Below are 23,384 nucleotides of genomic sequence, written 5' to 3'. Positions count from 1 at the left end.
ATGGTTGGGATAATGGGTGATTCAAGGGGGCGAGGGGAGGGGGGGAGGGGGAGGAGGGGAGGGAGGGGGGGAGGAGGGGGGGAGGGAGGGAGGGGGCGAGGGAGGGAGGGCAGGGGAGGAGGGAGGCGGGGGCGAGGGGAGGGAGGGGGAGGCTGGGCGGGGAGGAGTAATCTGTCGGTCTCCACGCGTATAAGGGTAAAGTAAGGTCTGATTGGCTCATTCCTTCAAGACGTCCAATAATGTTCCTCGCATTACTTAGGCTTTTACTTAATATTACTTACATTAGCCTAACTTAACCTCACCTAAACTAACTAACCTAACCTTTCTCGTTGGCACTCCCTGGTACCTGTGACACCCTTGGCACCTCTATCACCCTTCACCTCGCACTCTTACCTTGGCACCTCTATCACCCTTGGCACCTCTTGGCACCTCTATCACCTGCCAGCACCTCCATCACCTTGACACCTCTATCACCTTGCTACCCTCTTGACACCTCTATCACCCTTGGCACCTCTATCACCCTTGGCACCTCCTGGAACACTGACACTCTGGCACCACACTGTAACAAATGCTTCTCTTTAATCACTGCAATATTTACAACTACAGTAGATGCTGCAGACATTATTAATAATAAACACCTGTGCTTGATATAACGGCCCAGTGAACACCTGTGCTAGATATAACGACCAGTGAACACCTGTACTAGATATAACGGCCCAGTGAACTATTGCTAGATATAACGGCCCAGTGAACACCTGTGCTAGATATAACGGCCCAGTGAACACCTGTACAGATATAACGGCCCAGTGAACACCTGTGCTAGATATATAACGGCCCAGTGAACACCTGTGCTAGATATAATTGATGAACACCTATACTAGATATAACGACCTCGTCCCTTATATTTTCAATAGATAGTCGGTAAAATGACTCAAAAGTAGAGCAGATTTCTCTCTATAATTTCTGTTGTTGCTGTTGTTGTGGACAGAGAAATACTCATTGAACGGTGATTAAAGACGCTGACCACTGAAGGCCCTAGACACGATGACAGCAACCCCCCCCTCTCTCTCTCTCTCTCTCTCTCTCTCTCTCTCTCTCTCTCTCTCTCTCTCTCTCTCCATGTACTCTTTCCATATCGTTTAATATATAAAACACACAGTAAAACTGTCCACACTGTTTCACCTGTGATTGTCAATAAATATTACGCACCTGTACACAATTACACGCGACAGGTGATGTGTGTGTGTGTGTGTGTGTGTGTTGGAGGCAGGGAGGGGATGGGAATGTCGGAAGCAGGGAGGGGGTCGGAAGCAGGGAGGAGGGGGTCGAACAGGAGGAACAGAGGGATCAAAAAAACACAAAACAAGGGGTCACGGAGGGTGGGTGGAGGTGGGGTGTATAATTAAGTGAGGTGACCCCACCCATTACTCATTCTTAAGTCGAGCATAAATTCGGTAAATGAAACATACAGGTGGATGATGAGCGACGACCACACCTTTATACTAACACACCTGTATATGGGGTCAACACAACTGTATATGGGGTCAACACACCTGTATATGGGGTCGACACAACTGTATATAGGCACAACTGTATATAGGGGTCAACACACCTGTATATGGGGTCAACACACCTGTATATGGGGTCAAACACCTGTGTCGGGTTAACACACCTGTATCTGTGGTCTTAACACACCTGTACCTGGAGTCTACACACCTGTATCTGGGATCACCTGAATATTTTAGCCGCTTTAGCTTATTTCACCTAATGATTAAACACTACACTTTATTCCTACCGGGGGTAGGGTAGTTAACCATAGGTGAAATGAGCTGGAATAAAGTGAAGGGGAGGGTAGGGGAGGAAGGTAGGGGGAGGGGAAGGTAGGGTGAGGGAAGGTAGGGTGAGGGGAAGGTAGGGTGAGGGAAGGTAGGGTGAGGGGAAGGTAGGGTGTAGGGGGGAGGTAAGTAGGGGAGGTAGGGTTAGGGGAAGGTAGGGGTGGGGAGGTGGGGTGAGGGAGAGGGAGAGGTGGGGAAGGTAGGGTGAGGGGAAGGTAGGGTGAGGGAAGGTAGGATTGGGGAAGGTAGGGTGAGGGGAGGTAGGGTGAGGGGGAAGGTAGGGTGAGGGGGGTGTGAGACGAAGGTAGGGTGAGGGGGACTATAATCAAAATTTCCCCTAAAATAGAAAACAAGGAACTTCTAAACAGACAAATTACCACCAACAGAGGGACCCTCACTGACAGACCAATAGACGTCATCAAAATGGACTCTCGCGGATTCTAACGGACTATAAAGGATTCTAACGGACCCTGATGTACTCTGGCCCAATATGACGGACTCTAACGGACCCTAACACAATATGACAGATTCTAACGGACTATAAAGGATTCTAATGGACTCTTAACGGATTCTAACGGACTATAAAGGATTCTAACGGACCCTGATGTACTCTGGCCCAATATGACGGACTCTAACGGACCCTAACACAATATTGACAGATTCTAACGGACTCTCATGGACTCCCACGGACGGACTCTGACAGGTATTTCCCGAGGCTCTCTATCAACCCGAGGCCGTAGTGCATGTGGTGACTCCTGGGCCGCCAACACAGAGAGCCCGGCCTGATATGGTTGTCTCACGAGGGGGAACTTTTGACTGAGTTACCGGAGCTGAGTGCAAGTCCCTGGAGTAACCTTCAGGTAAATGGCAGGTGAAGGTAAAGGAGCATTAGTGAGTAAAAGCATTCTTGTGAGGGAGGGGGAAGAAAGGGGAAGGGGAGGAAGGGAAAGGGGGACAGGCGAAGGACAAGGAGAAAGGGGGCGAGGAGAGGGAGGGGGGAGGAGGAAGGGGGCAGGCAAGGGATGATGATAAGGGGAATGAGGAGAAGGGGACAGGCAAAGGACATGGAGGAAAAGGAGGGAGGAAAGGGGAGGGTAGGGGGGCGAGAGAGGAGGAGGAACAGGGGGTGAAGGAGGTGAGGTGTACCTGACAGAACAACAGGTGTGTTTACGTCACGAGGGGTGGAGGGAGGGTGGGGGCGAGGTGAGGCCGGAGCGCTGGGGTCACTGAGGTTATGCAAGGAACCAGCAGGAGGAGTGACGGAGGAGGAATAGCAGGAGGAGGAGAAAGAAAAGGAGGAAGAAAGAAGAAGAAGAAAGAAGAGCAGGAAGAAAATAAGAAGAGGAAACAAGAGAAACAGGAGGAGGAGGTGGTGTTAGTGTCCCAGGACGGGCGGCAATTTGGTAAAATCCACACCTACGCGGGCTTGGCTCAGCTCTGATTGGATTTCGCCAACTATGACGTCAATTCTTGTCCTCATAACTCCTACCAATTCATCACAAACCTGAATAATAATAATAATAATAATAATAATAATAATAATAATAATAATAATAATAATAATAATAACAACAATAATAATAATAATAAAAAAAAAAAAAAAAAAAAAAAAAAAAAAAAATAATAATAATAATAATAGTAATACAGAGGCCACTGTATCTCAGGTTACAGAGTACAAAACAACGTAAAGAGAATTCAAACTGTAAAGTCTTTTATTACATGAGAACTTACATATGTGTGTGTGTGTGTGTGTTCACGAAGGTTGGGTGGGTGTCGAGTGAGTGGGATTGGTGTGGGTGGGTGGGTGTGGTGGGTGATACGATGGATGTGTATGGGTGCATATAAAAGGTCTCTGTATATATGTATGTACAGTGTATGGGTATGTGTGTGTGAGGTGGGTGGGTGGGTGGATGTGGGTAGGGAGGGAGGGTGGGTGGGTGACGGATGGGTGGTGAGTGTGGGCGGGGTCCGGGTGGCTGACACAGGCCCGACCCCCACACACTGCAGAGAGGTTGCAGGCACCCAGCAGGTCGATCCAGCCACCACCACCGCTACTAACACCACCATCCTACCACTACCACCATCACTACCACCACCACCACCATCACCACCACCACCACCACCACCACCATCACCGCCACTAACACCACCATCACTACCACACCACCACCACCATCACCACCACTACCACCACCACCATCACCACTAACACCACCATCACTACCACTACCACCACCACCACCATCACCACCACCACCATCACCACCACCACCACCATCACCACCACCACTCCACCACCACCTACCACCACTACCACCATCACCACCACCACTACCACTACTACTACCACCACCACCACCACCACCACCACCACACACCACCATCACCACCACTAACACCACCACCATCACCACCACCACCATCACCACCCACCACCACCACACCACCACCACCACCACCACCATCATCACCACCACCATCACTAACACCACCACCCGCCAACCCCCACCACCCATCACCACTACCACCACTACACTGCAGATTGGAAACGACTCCCGCTTGACGAAATGCACAAACCACTAAACTCAACCCCTACAACCAGTAACACAACCCCTGACTAAGAAAGAGAGAAAGATAAAGCTATAAGTAAAGAGAAGAGAGAGAGAAACTGTACTGTCTCTGTTAACTGTATCAAAACTCTTACAACAACAACAATTCATATTTTTCATGTTGTAGTGTGAAAGTTGGTACGTCAGGTCAGGTCAGGAAAGGTGAGGTGAGGTCACGTTAGGTTAGGTGAGGCAGGTAGGTGTTGGTGGCACCTGACAACACCTGGCACCCATAATACTCACCTTAACGTGCCAGGGACACAACAAGGTTACGGTCACATGGGGGCACCCGTGAGGCAGAGGAGGAGATGTCACATGGGGGGGTGTGATCTCAGGGAGGGGTATGTCCCATGGGGGGGGAGTTAAGTGGCACCAGGGAGGCGGAGGAGAGGGAACGGGTCAGATGAAGGAGACAGAAGGAAGGAGGGAGAAAGGGAAGGAGGATTAGGTGAAGGAGGGAAGGAAGGAAGGACAGGTCAGCACAATAAGTGGAAGCGAGGGGCTGACCACCACACTGGTAAAGAGGGGGGGACCGCAAGCCTTTAATTCCTTCCTTGTTCTCTCTCTCTCTCTCTCTCTCTCTCTCATCATCATCATCTTGAGGGTGTTAAAAGACAAGAAGAGGGAGGACAGGGAGAGAGGTAGGAGGAGAGGAGTAGGAGAAGGTAAGAGGAAGAGGAGGGAAAGGAGACAGGCTGGTACTGAACACAGGTGAGATGGATTCCAGTCACGAACCCGGGGCTCCATGTTTACCTGGCGTATAGGTGCCCGGGTAGCCACACGCACCACCAAACTTGACGCTAGCGATAATTTCTCCCACAGAACATTTCCAGGTGAGTTTTCCATGTATGTGTGTGTGTGTGTGTGTGTGTGTGTGTTTGTAGTTAGAGATGGGGAAACACACACACACGTGTTTCACCTACATACATACATACATACATACATACATACATATACATTTTTAGGTGATGAGGTCAACATATACGAAAAAGAAGACGCATTTTCCGAACGTTTTGTCTTAAGGTAACAAACCAACTCCAAACGTTTCTTAATATTATCTTCAACGTTTCAACTTGGCCTATAACACGTGTATACAGTTTATTTGAGTGTATGTTCGTATATTTCCCGTTTTCTGTGGTATTTAATATTCCCGTTTTCTGTGTGTGTTTTGTGAGTAATTTCCCTGTTGTTGTCTTACCAAGTCTCTTATAAACACGATACACCTGTGCAAACTATCACCTGTAAGTTACTTGTAAACACACCTGTAGGCTATCATCTGTAAATTATAAACACACCTGCAGTCTATCATCAGTAAATTATACACACATCTGCAGGCTATCATCTGTTACTTACCTGTAAAACACACCTGCCTCACGATACACCTGTCACACCTGCGGACTCTATCATCAGCAACTTACCTGTAAAGAGATAAACATTATTATTATTTTTATTGTGACCTTTAATAGAACATCACATATATATAGAACAGTGTGTGTGTGTGTGTGTGTGTTGTGTCGTTCTTGTGTGTGTGTGTGTGTTGTGTGTGTGTGTATACTGTATTTGCAGGTCTCAACTAAGTGCTGGACGCCGCTACCAAACTGCTCGCTCAACCGCGTAATGTGATTGGTTCTCAGTTTTAGAGTTCAGCCAACCACAAAACCGCCCCTGACCTCACGGGGCAGGAGAGTCAAAGGAGATGGTTGGGATAGATTTTCTGCTGCTGTTTAATATACTCACTTTATTTTGAAACTTTTGGTGAAGGATTTTGTAAATAAACGGTCATGTCACTGTGACCCATGGACAGACACAGACTTAACTTAACCTAACCTAACCTGACCTGACCTGACCCTAACCTTGTCCTCCTTCCCTCCTCCCCTTCCCCTCAACGCCCCCCCCTTCCCTTTCTTCCTCCCCTTACTTCCTACCTTCTTCCGCTCGCTCACTTTCCTCCTGCTCACCGTCTCCCCACCCCAAAATACTCGCTAGACCCTCCGCCCTTGATGATTATTTAACAAGGCGATAAATAAGACGCCTTCAGAGGGCTCACGTCAGCCTGATATTACCGGCTGTTGGAGGGAGGGGGTAATACCGGCTGTGGGGGTATTACCGGCTGTGGGGGGGGTATTATCGGCTGCGGGGGGTATTGCCGGCCGTGTCTCCTGTAAGCTGGATAGGTTAGGTTAGGGTAAATTGATTAATCTTCAGGTGAAATAAGCTGGGGGTGTTTAGTTGATCCCCGCTAGGTGTTGTCAAGTACACTCTCCTGGAATTTTCGTGTTCCTCTCGTTACTAGGTGAGAATTTCCCTTAAATGATCACTACAGACAGATTTTTTCCCCTAGACATCGATACAGAGAATATTTTCCCAGTAATAGTTATAGCAAGAATTTTCCCCTAGTGATCGACAGAGGGAAACCATTTTAACGCTCTTGTTCGCTTCACTGAAAACATTTCCCTGATGACAGTGAAATGTTCCCTCCCTTCCTTCCTCCTTCTCCCTGGCAACAGTGATAACCTCCCTTCCTCTCCCTAGCAGCAGTAAACTAATCCTCCCTCCCCCTCCCTCCTTCCCTCCCTGCTCATGGTGCCAGTACTCGAGGCACTTGTCACTCAGAGGTGCCACAGGCGTCGATACTTCCCCCCATATATGTGTGTGTGTGTGTGTTGGGGGGTGCCACTAAGACTCTAACTTGACTCTCTCCAAAAATGAGGGAGAGAGGCTCACCATCACAGAGGCTAAAGTGAGGCTCTCTCTCTCTCTCTCTCTCTCTCTCTCTCTCTCTCTCTCTCTCTCTCGCGCGCGCGCGCGCACGGCTTTCAAATGAATACATTTAATTTCAATGAATAATATTAATATTTTTCCAGCCCACAGAACATAAAATAGTAAATTGTGTTCCAGGTATATTGTGTAAGTTGGAAATAGGTTTTTAAAGTCAAAATTGTCACCTTCATCCACACCCTTGCCCTAGCTACACTAACCTAACCTAACCATAACTTAACCCAACCTCTCTTAACTTCCAACTTTACTTAATCTAACCAAACCTAACTTTATCCAAAATTAACCCACCTTAACTTAAACTAACCTAATATGACCTAGCATAACCTTTACCTGACCTAATGTGACCTGACCTAACCTAATCCAGATTGCAGTTTCTATCAGATGTATGGCAACACTCTACACCGAAAATGTACAACAGGTTAGGTTAGTTTAGTTTAGGTTAGGCCAATCATTCATTCTAATTCCACAACATTCTTTACGATTAATATTGTCGTTTATTAATTTTTTTTACAAGTATCTACAGGTTGTCAATAATCTCTACTGAAATCTAATGGAATATTGCTTTAACATTTGTGGCTACAGTCAAGCCACACAGAAATATATGACAATAAGTACTGTTTAGAACGACCCCTGTCGGCCATAATGGGAAGTGACATCATAACTAAAATGGCAGCTCATCATCCAGGTAGAAAACTTACGAGACATACACGTAAAAAACTAAACTAAACTAACTAACCTAACCTAACCCAAGGGGAAGTTATGTGTGTAACCAGAAGAGTGTAAAGTAGTCACACAGGTGATATATACTGGTGACTGTGAGCTACTGCACCTGAGGACACACCTGCCCTACCAGGTAACACAGCCCGCATTTTACATGCGTCTGTCCACCACGGGTAAGCCACAACGTGACCTTGAGGAGACGCAGCACTCGACCAAGTAACTACAGCCGTTAATTCCTACCAGTTTGTCCAGGGAGGGAGGGAGGTGAACCAGCACCTTTACACACTGGCCAGCAGTCTGGCAGAAGATAAAACGATCAGACCAAGAACTCCTCCAAAGACTCCCACCAAAGAACAACAACAACCATACATGGTTCCCAAAAAGTTACCTCCCTAGACCAGCATCCGCCAGTAGGGTCGGTGGAATATGAAATAAGGCCCTTAAAACACCCATATATGGGACAGGGTAGGATGTCTAGTGCCTGTGTCGACAGAAAATATTTAACCCATGACACAACCCACACAATTAGCTCAGCTAACCCACAACAAGGCCCGTCCTCTCCTACCTCCTCCTAAATTTCTTCAATTTCCGAACTATAACTTCCTTCCCCCACCTCTAATCTTCTTTCATCCCTCCTTTCTCTAAAAAAAAAGGGAGGGTGAGGAAGGGAAGGCGGGAGGGAAGGAAGGAGGGCGAGGGCAGCATCACAAGTGGGTCAATGAAGCCATCTTTGTTGTGGGTCGATGACTGACCTCCCCTGCCAGCCAGCACGTGTGGGCGAGGCCCTCCACCGCGTCGTCCGTCAATATAATTAATGTTGCCAACCATCTTAGAAGCCGACCAACATTAAGGTGTGTGTGTGTGTGGACGGGAAGGGGGGGTGTCCTTCCAGTTGACGTCATCAGTGTTGTGGCGTCAGTCGGCCAGCCAACCAAGGCAGCCTCGCTGTCCCAACGCTTTCGTTGCCTTCTGAACACACATACTACTACTAATACTACTACCACTTTTTTTTATTGGCCTTCAGCTTCCCCCAATAGCCATACCTTCGCCGCCATTATATTACCTTAATATTAAATATGCTAATACATAAGTAGCTATCCAAGATGTGTTGAGTTAGTTGAGCAGCAGATCTTCTACTACTACTACTACTTTGCTGTCATTCGGAATCGAGTTTGACGATCATCCAGCTAAGATACAATGATATGAGTTATTAGGACAGTCACCTTCATTGGTGAGTTTTGAGATACGGGACCGGCAGAGTCGTTCAAAGTTGTTGCACGTGTGGAGGGCTACATCGAGTGCGGGAGGGGCGGTGGCAGCGTCTTTCCGGCGTTGGCGCTTGTCTGCCTCGGTTTGCAGTCGGGCTAACTCAAAAGTATTGACACCTTCTCGTTCTGTCTGTCTGTAAATTATTATTATATTCAAGATAATATTAGCCTATAACCCTACAACAGACGAGGAATGTCTATACCGGGTACAAGACTTAGCTCTTATACCTGAACCATGACGAACAACTCCAATACTGGAGAGCATCACTCCTAATCCCGTGTTGTCTAGTGGCTAGGATACGCGGCTCTCACCCGCGAGGCCCGGGTTCGATTCCCGGCACGGGAAAAGTTTTAGTTGTCGGTTGTATTGTGACAAAGACTCGAGTTCGATGGCCATCGTATAGAATGCGAGAAGGTTGACCTTATGACCAGGGTGTCTCCAGGTGGTCAATAATCCTCCAGTAGTAACCTTTGACCAGACAAGTAAATCAGGACTTATTGTATAACTATCCTGCTCACCTTACACAAGCTAACAAAATGTAATCCATAAATAATGATGTACACTGTTAATTATGAAGGTGTATCTATTTTTACATTCTTAATACAAATCTTTGAAATGCATTTTGAAATATTATTTGAAAATAACACGAGGAAGACCAACCTCGTGAGTCACCCCTCCACCACTACATTATTCATTTTCTCTTAACTCCCCGACGGTTTCATTTTCTGTTAAAGTCTTCCTCGGTAACTACACTATTTCATACCAAGTATTACTGTACGTGTCATCCTTAGACATTTATTATTTAATGAATTACATTTTATTCATTCTGACATTTAATCCAAACATTCAATATTCAAACAAAAGTCCGATTTGTTTTTATTCGACCCTAAATTAAGTTTTAATATGGAGGCTACGATACTTTCGAGCCTTTTTATATAAGGAAAATAAACCGCCCACATTACCCCCAAATCTCCTCCTCTGGCCCGGGGGTAAGGAGCTAGGCCAGTCACTTCTTGAAGACATTAAATTTAGCATTTGTGATTGACTCATCCTCTAAGAGTCCAGCGTTACTTCAGGGGGGAACCAGTGTACCCATTATTTGAATACCTGCACTGTCTATAACTGAATATCTCTATCTATCTATCTATCTATCTATCAATCTATCTATCTATCTATCTATCTAGCTCAGCCAACAGGATAACATAAGCCGAATCCAAGGTGCTATGAACATAACACTGACTAAACCTTACATGACTGAGGTTGCGACAAGGATGTAAAATTTAATGAAAGTTCCATCTCGTTTAACACACTGTAATGATCCGCACATAACAAGCTTAATCACTCCCTAAGCTTAATCACTCCCTAAGCTTAATCACTCCCTTACCCGGCCAAGACAAACTGCTCCTGTTTAACATCCACACAGCTGCAGTTTGGATCCGTCGACCACCACGCCACAACACAGTGTAAAGTTCTGCAATTAAATCATTACAGCTGATCTCATGTACAATCCCAGAGCCTCTCTCTCCCTTACACCACCACTACTATCACCACAGATACCCCTTACATCACCACCTTCACCCTAGACCCCACCCTTACACCACCACCATCCCAAACACCCTCACACACCACCACCACTGACATCACAGAGTCAATGCTTAAAAGATTAAATTAATTTATATGTCTTGAAGGAATACGCCAAGATTAGGTTAGGTTAGGTATCCCTCACCAGGTAGCTGTGTTATACGGAAGGTCAGTAAGTACAGCAGGTGACTCATATAGTAGACCCACACACTGAATAGGTGACAGTGAGAGAATGGATTATTGAGTTCACCTGAAGATTAGACACCCCCTTTTATGTACCCTAACCTAACCAAGTCAAACATAATTTAGCTAAATCAAACGTAATGAAACCAAACCTAACCTAACCACACCAAAGGTAATCTAACCTTCCAAGCGTTAGGGTGATTACCATTACATCGCAACCTCAGCACGTCACCATGTACAGTACAGTCACCCAAAAAAGTCCTGTCGCGAACCATGAACCCCGAGATTCAGATTCGTGAACCCGAAGCATTAGACACTGATACATTATTCTGTCCATAAATGCTTCGGATTCAAGAGTCTGAATCTCGGGGTTCATGGTTCGCGACAGGACTTTTTTTGGGTGACTGTACACCTGCTTGAGTCAATACTTCTCGTGCTTGACAGAGGTTGTTCACCTTCCGTTTCTTTGTCCACTTATAGCACACGATATACTAGTGTGTGTGTGTGTGTGTGTGTGCGAGCATAATACTACCAATAAACCTTCATTTCTGACACACACACACACACACACACGTACGTACGTACGTCCCCTCCCCCAAGAAAGCCTTAAGAACCATCAACAACCCCTCCCACCCCCCCAAGCAGGACCCCCCCAAGCAGGACCCCCTCAGTAGGAACCCCCCCCTCTCCTAGATACAATCAACAATACTATTGGCTCATTTAGACTCATAACACTCTTGATATCTTGATAATGGGAGGAAAAGGAGGAATAAGGAAGAGAAAGGGGAAGTAGATGAGAAGAGGAAAGGAGAGAGGAAGGAGGAGGGAAGGAGGGTACAGAGAGAGAGAGAGAGAGAGTGGCCAGGTGGGAGAATTAAATCCTTGAACCTGATTTAATCTAAGAGGATTGACGAAGACTTGAACTACCAGGGTATTTAGTCTGGTTGAGTTTTGTCCGGCTTAGTTTTATCTCATTCAGTTATGTCCACTTGAGTTTTGACCGGTTGAATTTTGTCCAATTTAGTTCTGTCCGGTTTATTTAATACATTGTACTCAAGAAATTAAGTCATCATACTCAAAGGATGAAGTTTAATATTTAACCTGCAACAACAACAACAATCCCCCCCCCCCCACACACACACACACACACACACCCACACACATTTGTTTAAAAATTCAGAGCATTTATCAAGAACAAAGAACACAGACCCGTGACAGGTGTTGGATGCCACAGGTGTTGGGTGCCACAGGTGTTAAGAGTGCCACAGGTGTTGGGTGTCACAGGTGTTGGGTGCCACAGGTGTTAAGAGTGCCACAGGTATCGGGTGCCATAGGTGTTGGGTGTCACAGGTGTTGGGTGCCACAGGTGTTGTTAGAGTGCCACAGGTGTTGAGTGTGTATCGGCCTAAATCCTTCAATATTTCTGAATAAAGTACTGATTACTTTTTCCATAAAATACCTTCAAAAACTACAAAAGACAATATAATAGTCCATATTTTTTTCCACAAAGTTACTCATCCCTGAAAGTATATATATATATATATATACCGGTATTCAAAGTACATATGGCCTTCACCTACAAAAACACAAAAAAAGTAAATAATTGTTTTTGAATTTTTTTTCCTCTCCTCTTTAGAACGAAATTAAAAGCCCCCAGTTGAGCCTATTGGAGTCTTTCTCGTCAAGTGGAGGTGACTCTGTGAAGGGTTAATCCAGGTGAGTAGACTTACATAGAATGGATAATTAAAATCCTTAATCCTTGGAAATCACATCAGAAAATAAACCTGGGTGGATTTTCAGGATTAAGGCTGTGTAATGATGGTATTAATAACAACTACAGTATTATATTGTTATGGTAATGGCTTCCTGTGTTCGTAGTTCCCTCTAGGCTTTACTGAACCACGAATCAATACTCGTGCCATAAAACAACGCCAGCACGAGCACTCAGCAGCACCTGGCGTTCCCTACCACGTTTAATAATACGTTTATGGTGGCTATCCAAGACGTACTGATCGCCTCCCCCAGCCACAGCATACCACAGACCAAGACCACAGCATACCACAGTTAATCAAGACCCCAACCACACCACACCACAGTTGACCAAGACCCCAACCATAGCCACACCTCCAGTTAATCAAGGCCCCAACCACAGCAAACCAAGACCCCAGCCACAGCACAGTTAACCAAGAACTCAACCACAGCCACACCAACAGTTGACTAGCTTGGTATTGTGGTTCAGATGTTCCGGGTGGAGCCATTAAGGACAGTGCCTCTATAACCCCCTCCCACCAGTCAGTAAAACACTACTTAAGGGGTCGTATATAGAGGTGACGGTGTCCTTATGGGTGAATATAACAAGGTGGTGGGGGTGGTAGGGGGTGGTGGTAGGGGGTGGTGGTAGGGGGGTGGTGGTAGGGGGTGGTGATAGGGAAGGTGGTGGTAGGGGGTAGTGGTAGGGAAGGTGGTGGTGGTGATAATGGTGGTGGAGGAGGCAATAGTGATGGTGGTAGAGACAGCAGTGGTGGAGGAAGCAGTGGTGGTGGAGACACATTATCACCACCTCCACAAGGGGGTAGGAAGCGTGACACAAACAATAGGGTGAGTGAGGTCCTCTTACCACCCAGCTCTTCCTCTTCCTCTTACCTCTACAGTCAGTCTCCTCCACACACAAGGACGTCTTCTCCACCACACATACATCGACAACTCTCTCCTCCACCACACACGCCTCACAATGACTCTTTACTCACCTACAAAACCTCATAAAAAAAGATGAAAAAAATAATACAATGAAGAAGGTATAAAGTAAAACCATCTATAAACCACTTAACTTCATAATTCTTCACCGATATTATTTATTTATTCATTATGATCCACGTCGTTTCATTATTTATGTCCACGTATTTTCGTCTTCATTCAGGTTATCACAGGTATAGTGTGAGTCTTGATTAAAATCTTAAGGTAGAGGTGTGAGACGTACTCATTAAGGCAGGTGAGTCTCCACACGTAATGAAGGCTCCAGGTGACTTGTTATGTCACCACCTCAGGGTCAATGAGAGGTGGCGTATATGAAGCCTTGACCTCATTAGCGCTCACCTTTCTTGGCACTGTGAAGGTGAGGGCCAGGTGTAGGTGAGGGCCAGGTGAAGGTGAGGGCCAGGTGTAGGTGAGGGCCAGGTGTAGGTAAGGGCCAGGTGTAGGTGAGGGCCAGGTGTAGGTGAGGGCCAGGTGAGTGTAGGTGTGGATCTACGGTGGCACTATGAGGGTGTGTGAGGGCCGGGTGTGTGGCACTGTAAGGGACTTGAGACATTAGACCTCTAGAGCGCTTGTGGACTGAGGCACTAAGTACTTGTATGAGCCTTACAGATGAGTGCCTTAAGTCTATGAGTCAATGTTAATATAAATTTATATCGACAGGGATCACAGCTTCTATATAAACACCCAGCTATGTAATTTATATATATACACCTAAATTAATACACTGATTCGACTGGTGTGTGGTGAAGCTAAAGTCTTGCTTCTTTTCACAGTGAACTGAACCTCCTGCACACTGAGAGACCAGCAAGAATGACGGAAATCTGTCTAAATACTCTAAAAGTTTTAATGTTGACAGAAATTATTTGGCAAAACTTTTTACTGATTTTTTTTCTTCGGTTTTTAGGTGAAATTCTTGAATGTTATGAAATTTTGTGGATGGCCTTATGACTCGTGTGTATAGTGGTGCCCCCATGACTGTGTGAGGGTCGTTCGTGACCACCAGGAAGACGGCTCAGGAGACGAGTGTATACCTGACACCCCCGGAAGTAAGTGTAAGTGTGTGTGTGTGTGTGTGTGTGTGTGAGGTGAGAACCACTACCACCATTATTTACCACTACCACTACTACCACCACCACCACCATCACTTCCACCATTACTACCACCATTAACACCGCCACTACCACCAACTTGGGTACATTCCACATTTTCCTCCCAGCTAAAGGAAGGCTACACAATAAGGCAGCATCACACGACTCACTTAAACCAGGACAAAAAGACGAATTCCTTAAGATTCTGACGTAAAATCCTTCTACCTTAGCTGAGGATGAGAACGCATCAAAAGGACTCTCCCCCTCCTCCCAGTAAGTCCTGCAGGGGTCTTAGGGATTCTTAGGGAGTCTTAAAAGATTCTTATGATAAATTATTAACTGGGAGATGTCAGGACGCAACGGATTGGCTTTTCTCAAACTACGACACAAAACAATCTACGTTAGTTTTTTTCTCTTAGGTTAGGTTGGTAGAAATACGAGGGACATCAAAGATTTCTTCTTTCAGTAAGCCACTATCACACGCCTCCCACGTCCACTTACCCGTCCACTTACTCTTCCACTTACTCTACCACTTACCCTGCCACTTACTCTACCACTTTACCACTTAATCTACCACTTACTCTACCACTTACCCTGCCACTTACTCTACCACTTACAGTACTCTACCACTTACCCTGCCACTTACTCTACCACTTACCCTGCCACTTGAGTCCCACCACAGGAAATATCAACCTTGAGTTACACAATTGCCAGTAAATCTGCCTCAAACTGCCTGTCACGTATACAACCGGTGGATTAAGCTGCCACGAGTTAACCTGCTACTAAATTGTTATGAGTTAAGCTGCCACTAATCTGTCATGAGCTAAGCTGCCACTAATCTGTCATGAGCTAAGCTGCCACTAATCTGCCATGAGTTAAGCTGCTACTAAGCTGTCATTAAATCTAATCACGAAGACTTTAAGCGAATCGCAGGCCACTGAAGGTCCACTGGCAGGCAGGGGTCTTGATACAGGCCGCAGGTTTAAAGCAGGCTAGACAGGTCAATTAAACTAACCTACCCTTAGACAGGCCGAGGAAACGCACTCACCTGCCGACACGTCCCCAGCAGATAATCCCCTTCAGGTGTTCACGTCACGCCCCACAACTCTTTCATGTCTCCGTTACCACTGTCACTCATGTCTACCACAACCAGGAAAACTTGAAGTAATTGAGACAGACAGACAGACAGACAGACAGACAGACAGACAAACAGACAGACATACAGACAGACAGACAAAGCGCAACCTTCCACCTATTCCTTTCACAACTCCTTCGTGAATAAATGAATAACCCGACTTTGATGATGAAGGTAATTTAATCCACACTAATTAACTGACCTTAACAACCATTGTACCATCATTAACGAGACAATTGACTTGTTTTCCTCCACTCCTCAACATTAACTCAAGTCTTATATACGGTAATCTGTTGAGTTTGTATAGGTAGTATAACTTAACCCTTTGAGGATGATGGTTTAACCCTTTGAGGATGATGGTTTAACCCTTTGAGGATGATGGTTTAACCCTTTGAGTATGATGGTTTAACCCTTTGAGGACGATGGCTTAACCCTTTGAGGATGATTGTTTTAACCCTTTGAGGACGATGGCTTAACCCTTTGAGGATGATGGTTTAACCCTTTGATGACTATAATTTAACTCTTTGAGGACGATGATTTAACCCTCCAGGACTCAAAGGGTTAATGGTAATATGCAATACACATAAAGGGTTCGTCATGGTAGCTTAGGGTAAAGGGATTCCCGCCCACCAGCCCCAAACCCTTACATGTCCGGCCCTGACTTACCCCGTGACGTCATCAGGTGAGCCAAGGGAAAGGTATACTCCTTCTAGTCCTTTGTCTTGTACCTTGGATCGAACACTAACGAGCCTAACTACACACACACACACACACACATCAATAGGTGAGGTTTATTGATGGCTGCGTCACTCGTTAGCTGCCCCCACCCATCATACTTAACCTAACCTAAACTAACCCAAGAACACCCACACAGGTACACAGTCGACCACACTAATTACGGAAGTTACCTGCTGGAGGTGTTTAGGTTAGGTTTTGGTTAGGTTAGGTTAGATTAGGCTAGAACATCAATAAATAAATAAAAATCTACCACTAAACCAACATTGTCTCTCACTCATCAACAAACAGTGACAATGTTGCTCTTAGTACTACAAACATTCACACGATCACCACAAAATATGTCAAGAAATGTTAAAAAAAAAAAAAACTAATTCTGACACACGCTGTATAACCCACTAACTACAGCTACAGGTCAAAGAGGCAGCATGTTCTTCATAAATTTTAATGTTTTTATTCTCCCCAAACAAAAAAAAAAACAAAAAAAAAACACGATTATTATTTTTTCCCGTCACTACCAACTGTGCTACTTATCAGGGGCGGTAGAGATGGAAGAATATGGAGTAAGAGGTGAGGTAGATTAAGAAGTATTATTTCATAGTATTTAAACCTAAACCCGGATATAAATGTCAAAATAATTCACGGTTTTCTTGAGATATTATAAAACTACAATATATTCAGTGAAACGAAAACATAACGACACACACACACACACACACACACACACACACACACACACACCAAAACTCAGAACACCTTTTACTTAACCTACTAGGAACCTCTGCCTAGATCTTCCCATGATAAAACCCTATCAGTCACTCAGTCAGTCAGTCAGTCAGTCAGTCAGTCAGTGTTAAGAGATAAGACATTCTTCCCTCTACGGATGTTTCAGATCACACTTATTTATCACATAAGTTTGGATGTCTGTCTGTCTATCACCTGAAGTCTATTTCTATGTTTGGATTTGGTTTTAGGTGTGTGTGTGTGTGTGTGTGTTTGCACATGGGATTATAAGTCTCTCTCTCTCTCTCTCTCTCTCTCTCCCTCTCTCTCTCTCTCTACTGGGGAACAATGGAGGGCCACGTCTCAATAACTATTTCCCGTTATGTTAATATTTTCTATTCACTCAGGTCCATTTTCCTCTCCCTTTATCTCACCCCTTTGTCACCCTCCTCCTCGCCCCTCCCAAGACACCCCCCCATCATTATCTCCCCCACCAAGACCTCTCCCCATCAGGCCTCTCCCCAAGACCAAAAACCCCCCCACATCCCCCACAACTTCCATGGGGACCTGGCAGACATCCCCTCCCGCCCACACCCCCACAACAAGGACAAAGGAAACACCCCCACACACCCTCTCCCACACCCTCCCCTCCCTAACATAACACTGATATATCCCCCTAGTCCTGACCTATGTGTTATCCCCTTACAAATCCAACCCTCCCCCCACTATAATACTCAAGTGTGATTGGTTGTTCCCAGAGCGTCAGGCTGTAGAAGAATTATATATAGGAAAAATATTATAGGTTCATATATGGAGCAAGAGAGAGAGAGAGAGAGAGGAAAAGAGAGAGAGAGAGAGAGAGAGAGAGAGAGAGAGAGAGAGAGAGAGAGAGTTAGACTGATAGCTGATATATAGATAATATAAGTAACATATATATGAAGGTGTTGTTCCGTAGGGCAATATGTAGTCGTAGTAGTAGTTAGTAGTCGTAGTAGTAGTAGTAGTAGTAATTGAAAGTAGTAGTAGTAGAGGGCCTTATCATGTGAAGAAACTTGAGACACCCCCAGTAACGGACATGCAGCTACGAGTCTTAATACAAATCTCGAATACGTACACACAATTACGTACACCTGATGACTCCACACCTGCTAATATACGTACATAGCGTTAAATAATGTGTTCAGGTATATAATCCATCCAGAAATAACGTACAGTTTTATAATGTGTAGCCAGAGTGATGATGATGATGATGATAATGATGATGATGATGATGAAAATGATGATGATGATGATGATGATGATGATGATGATGATGAAAATGATGATGATGATGATAATAACAAAATAATAATACAGTTAAGAAGAACAAGAACAAGAACAACAACAATGACAACAACCACAACAAAAACACAGGATTGACGTCACACGATCATAACTTGAGGCACAGGTGAAAATTAACCCACCTTATAATAGCTCCTCCAGGTAACCCACGTCTTAATTAACCCATCACCGTGACAACACCTTTACAGTCAACAGGTAACCAAAACAACAGGTAACAAATAAACCAACTATTCCTAAACCTCAAAACAATAAAAGTTAAAACAAAAACAAAACAAAAAAGTTAAAACAAAAAGTTGATATAGTGTTTTAAGGGAGATAATAATCGGTTCATCTTTGCATGGAATGATAACAGGAATGATAACAGGAATGATAACAGGAATGATAACAGGAATGAGGACAAAACACACTGCCTGCTCGTGTTAGGTTGATTGTATTGAGGTAATAACCGTTATTTACCTTCACGGGTGTAGGTGAAAATAACTACGCCAACCACGCGACTCACACCACTTCAATCACGGACGTTACCGCAATCACGGACATTACCTCAATCACGGACATTACCTCAATCACGGACATTACCTCAATCACGGACATTACCTCAATCACACGTACGTTATACTTAAAGGGTGTCTGTGTACGTAGTTAGGTAGTGAAGTGATGAACAATTTAGGGTGAAATGAACCTACCTCCTCTCTCCCTCCTCTCTACCTCTCCCCCTCTCATCCATCTCTCCCCCCTCCTCTCTCTCTATCCCCTCTCTCTACCCTACCCCCCCCTTCCACTCCCGGATGTGGAAAATCCATTCAACTTGACCTTTGATAATTTCCCCATGCACCCCCCTCTTCTAACCTGCCCCCCTCCCTTCCTTCTCTTATCTTTCTCCCCTCTCCCTTCTTCTTTCCCTTCTCTCCCTCCCCTTCTCCCCTCTCCTTCCCTTCTTCTTCCTCCTTCCTTTCTCCTCCCCTTTGTGTGTGTGTGTGTGTGTGTGTGTGTGTGTGTGTGTGTGTGTGTCGTGTGTGGAGGGTTTTAGCGTACCGTCATTACTACACACAGGCTTTTCACTCTGCCCTGCCCCACCTCTCTCCTCTACCTGTCGTGTCAACCTTCCACCAATTCAACTCCACCACCAACCCTCTCCCCCATTCCCCAACACACACACACACACCTTCAAGAGAGCCAAAGACACACACAGACCCTCAACAGACACACACAGACACACTCTCGACAGGTAAGTCTTTAGCACAGCGGAAGATGGACGAAAGATATCACCTGAGACGACCCGACAATCACGACGCACCATTACTGAGGGAGGAGGAGCCGGGGCCTTAGTCTGGCTGCCGTCAGGAGGGAGGGAGGGTAACAAGAAAACGGAAGGGAGGGTGACAAGGAGACGGGAGGGAGGGTGACAATGAGACAGGCAAGGGGGGGTTAGAAAGAGACAGGAAAGAGGGGGGAGAGGAGGGACGGTGGAAGGTGACAAGGAGACAGGAAAGAAAGAGAGAGGGAGGGAGGGAGGGCACACGTGAGAGGCAATTACCTGCGTCACCTGGGGCTGTAGTACCCTGGGCAAGACACGTGACCTCACCTCCCTCCTGCCACGCCCGCAACTTCCGCTCCTCCGCCAACCCGCCCGCCTTCAACCTGCCCCAACCCCACACAGCCTGCCCCTCACACTGAACATATGAACATAAGAATGGAGGAGACTGCAGCGGGCCTATTGGCCCATACTGGGCAGTCCCGTTTACACCCAACCCCTATTGCTCATATGAGCATCCAACCTATGTTTGCACGCCCCTCACACTGCATTCCCCTCACACTACACGCCCCCTCACACTACACGCCCCCTACATACTACACGCCCCTCGCACTACACGCCCCTGCACCACACTCCACACACGCCCTCACACTGCAGGCCCCTCACACTGCACGCCCTCATACACGCCCCCCACACTGCACGCCCCTCACACTTCACGCCCCTCACACTACACGTCCCTCACACTACACGCCCCTCACACTACACGTCCCTCACACTGCCCGCCCCTCACACTGCACGCCCCTCACACTACACGCCCCTCACACTACAGTTCTGGGCGTCTGGACTCTCAGGTTAGGTCATGATGTCACGCCTTGCCAGACCACCACACAGCTGTCATTCACGTTTGTTTGTTTACCATCATGTTGTTTACATCCTGCTTCTCACACACACACACACCACACACACACACACACGCACACACAGTCATAAATCGATCCGCAAATGTCACGATATTTCACTAAGTACCTCCAGTTGTCCTTGATAACACACTAGTAATTATTAAGCACCTCCAGGTGTCCTTAATTGCCACAGGTAATAAAAAAGTGCATCCAGGTGTCCTTGATAATCACAGGTAAATTAAAGTGCAACAAGTGGACAGGTTCAGGTCAGCAGTATACAGGAGGCTAAACAAACTCTCAGGAGCAGATCTGTGTAGGTGACGGAGTGCCTCTTACGGAACTCCAGTGTACAGTGTTACTAACGTCTTGGTGTAGCAGATGGCAACACTGACGACGCAAGAAATTAGTGAGAACAGAATCTAATTTACCTTAACCTAATCTAACCTAATCTAACTTAACCTAGCCTAACCTAACCTAGCTTAACTTATCCTAACCTAACCTAACTTAACCTAGAGTTATTAGGTTAGTTTAGGTTAGCATCTTAATGTCGTGTGAGATACCAGCCCGTCCTGGTGTTGAGGGGAGAGGGCTTATGTTCAATCTCTTTCAAGCTGGTGACATCATGGTGAGATTAGTATGGTACCGTCATGGTGAGCAAGATATAGTGACGTAATGGTGAGCTCAGTACGGTGACATCATGGTGACGTCAATAAGAGAACTTCCACAAGAGTCTCAAAGACCTGGATCGATATTCTCAAAAATCCTTAAGTTAATTTCTCGGTCGACTAACACCACAAACAGCCCATCAGACACCCACCGTCAGACAGCTCCTCGTCCCCACCCTCAAGTGACTCACCTACAGTCACCTCCCTCAGACAGCTCCTCGCCCCCACCCTCAAGTGACTCACCTACAGTCACCTCCGTCAGACAGCTCCTCGTCCCCACCCTCAAGTGACTCACCTACAGTCACCTCCCTCAGACAGCTCCTCGTCCCCACCCTCAAGTGACTCACCTACAGTCACCTCCCTCAGACAGCTCCTCGCCCCCACCCTCAAGTGACTCACCTACAGTCACCTCCTCGCCCCCACCCTCAAGTGACTCACCTACAGTCACCTCCGTCAGACAGCTCTCGTCCCCACCCTCAAGTGACTCACCTACAGTCACCTCCGTCAGATCAGCTCTCGCCCCCACCCTCAGTAGCTCACCTACAGTCACCTCCCTCAGGCCAACTCCTCGCCCCCACCTCAGAGTGACTCACCTACACAGTCACCTCCGTCGGACAGCTCCTCTGTCCCCACCCTCCAAGTGACTCACCTACAGTCACCTCCAAGTCAGACAACTCCTCGTCCCCCCACCCACAAGTGGCTCACCTACAGTCACCTCCGTCAGACCAGCTCCTCGTCCCCACCCTCAAGTGACTCACCTACAGTCACCTCCTCAGACAGCTCCTCGTCCCCCACCCTCAAGTGACTCACCTACAGTCACCTCCCTCAGACAACTCCTCGCCCCCCCACCCCTCGTGACTCACCTACAGTCACCTCCCCTCAGGCAACTCCTCGTCCCCCCACCCTCCGTGACTCACCTACAGTCACCTCCTCGAACAGCTCCTCGCCCCCACCCTCAAGTGACTCACCTACAGTCACCTCCGTCAGACCAGCTCATCGTCCCCCACCCTCCCAAGTGACTCACCTACAGTCACCTCCGTCAGACAGCTCCTCGCCCCCCACCCCTCAGTGACTCACCTACAGTCACCTCCTCAGACAGCTCCTCGCCCCCCACCCTCCGTGGCTCACCTACAGTCACCTCCGTCGGACAACTCCTCGTCCCCCCACCCTCAAGTGATGGCCTCCTGGTCACCTCGTCAGTGACTCCTCGTCCCCACCCACAAGTGACTCACCTACAGTCACCTCCCTCAGACAGCTCCTCGCCCCCACCCTCAAGTGACTCACCTACAGTCACCTCCCTCAGACAGCTCCTCGTCCCCACCCACAAGTGACTCACCTACAGTCACCTCCGTCAGACAGCTCCTCGTCCCCACCCAAATATCATAACCACTAAAGGTAATTTATTTTCAACGTAAGAATTACTGAGGATACGATCTATAAATTTTCTTAAAATGACCATCTGTACTTCCTCGTACGACTCCTTCCCCTGGTCAGCTAGTTAACAAGGGGTAGGGGAGGGGGTTTGGGGGGTTGGAACTGCACAAGGAGGGGTTGGAGGGGTTAGGACCATACACGGAGGGGTTAGGAGGAGTTGAAACTAAACAAGGAGGGGTTAGGGGGAGTTAGAACTGCACAAGGAGGGGTTAGGACTACACAGGGGGTTAGGAGAGGTTAGTACCACATAAGGAAGGGTTAGGACCACACAAGGAGGGATTAATTAAGGGGTTAGAAGGACTCTCTCTCACCCCTACCATCTTATCTACTAATTAACTCATAGAGGGACCCTGAAGATAATAACAGGGCAACACAGACAG

At 46.7% G+C, this 23,384-nt stretch overlaps 1 non-coding gene across 1 annotated transcript; it reads left to right on the top strand.

The window, feature by feature from the left end:
- Positions 1-9,484: 9,484 nt before the first annotated feature.
- On the top strand, positions 9,485-9,556 carry Trnae-cuc. Its single transcript has one exon. It is a non-coding gene; the product is annotated as a tRNA-Glu (tRNA).
- The last annotated feature ends 13,828 nt before the right edge of the window (positions 9,557-23,384 follow it).

This window comes from Homarus americanus, unplaced genomic scaffold (assembly GCF_018991925.1).
Source record: "Homarus americanus isolate GMGI-L3 unplaced genomic scaffold, GMGI_Hamer_2.0 scaffold14467, whole genome shotgun sequence".
Taxonomy (NCBI): domain Eukaryota; kingdom Metazoa; phylum Arthropoda; class Malacostraca; order Decapoda; family Nephropidae; genus Homarus; species Homarus americanus.
Note: the sequence above shows the minus strand (reverse complement) of the source record. Positions and strands in the feature narration are given on the sequence as shown.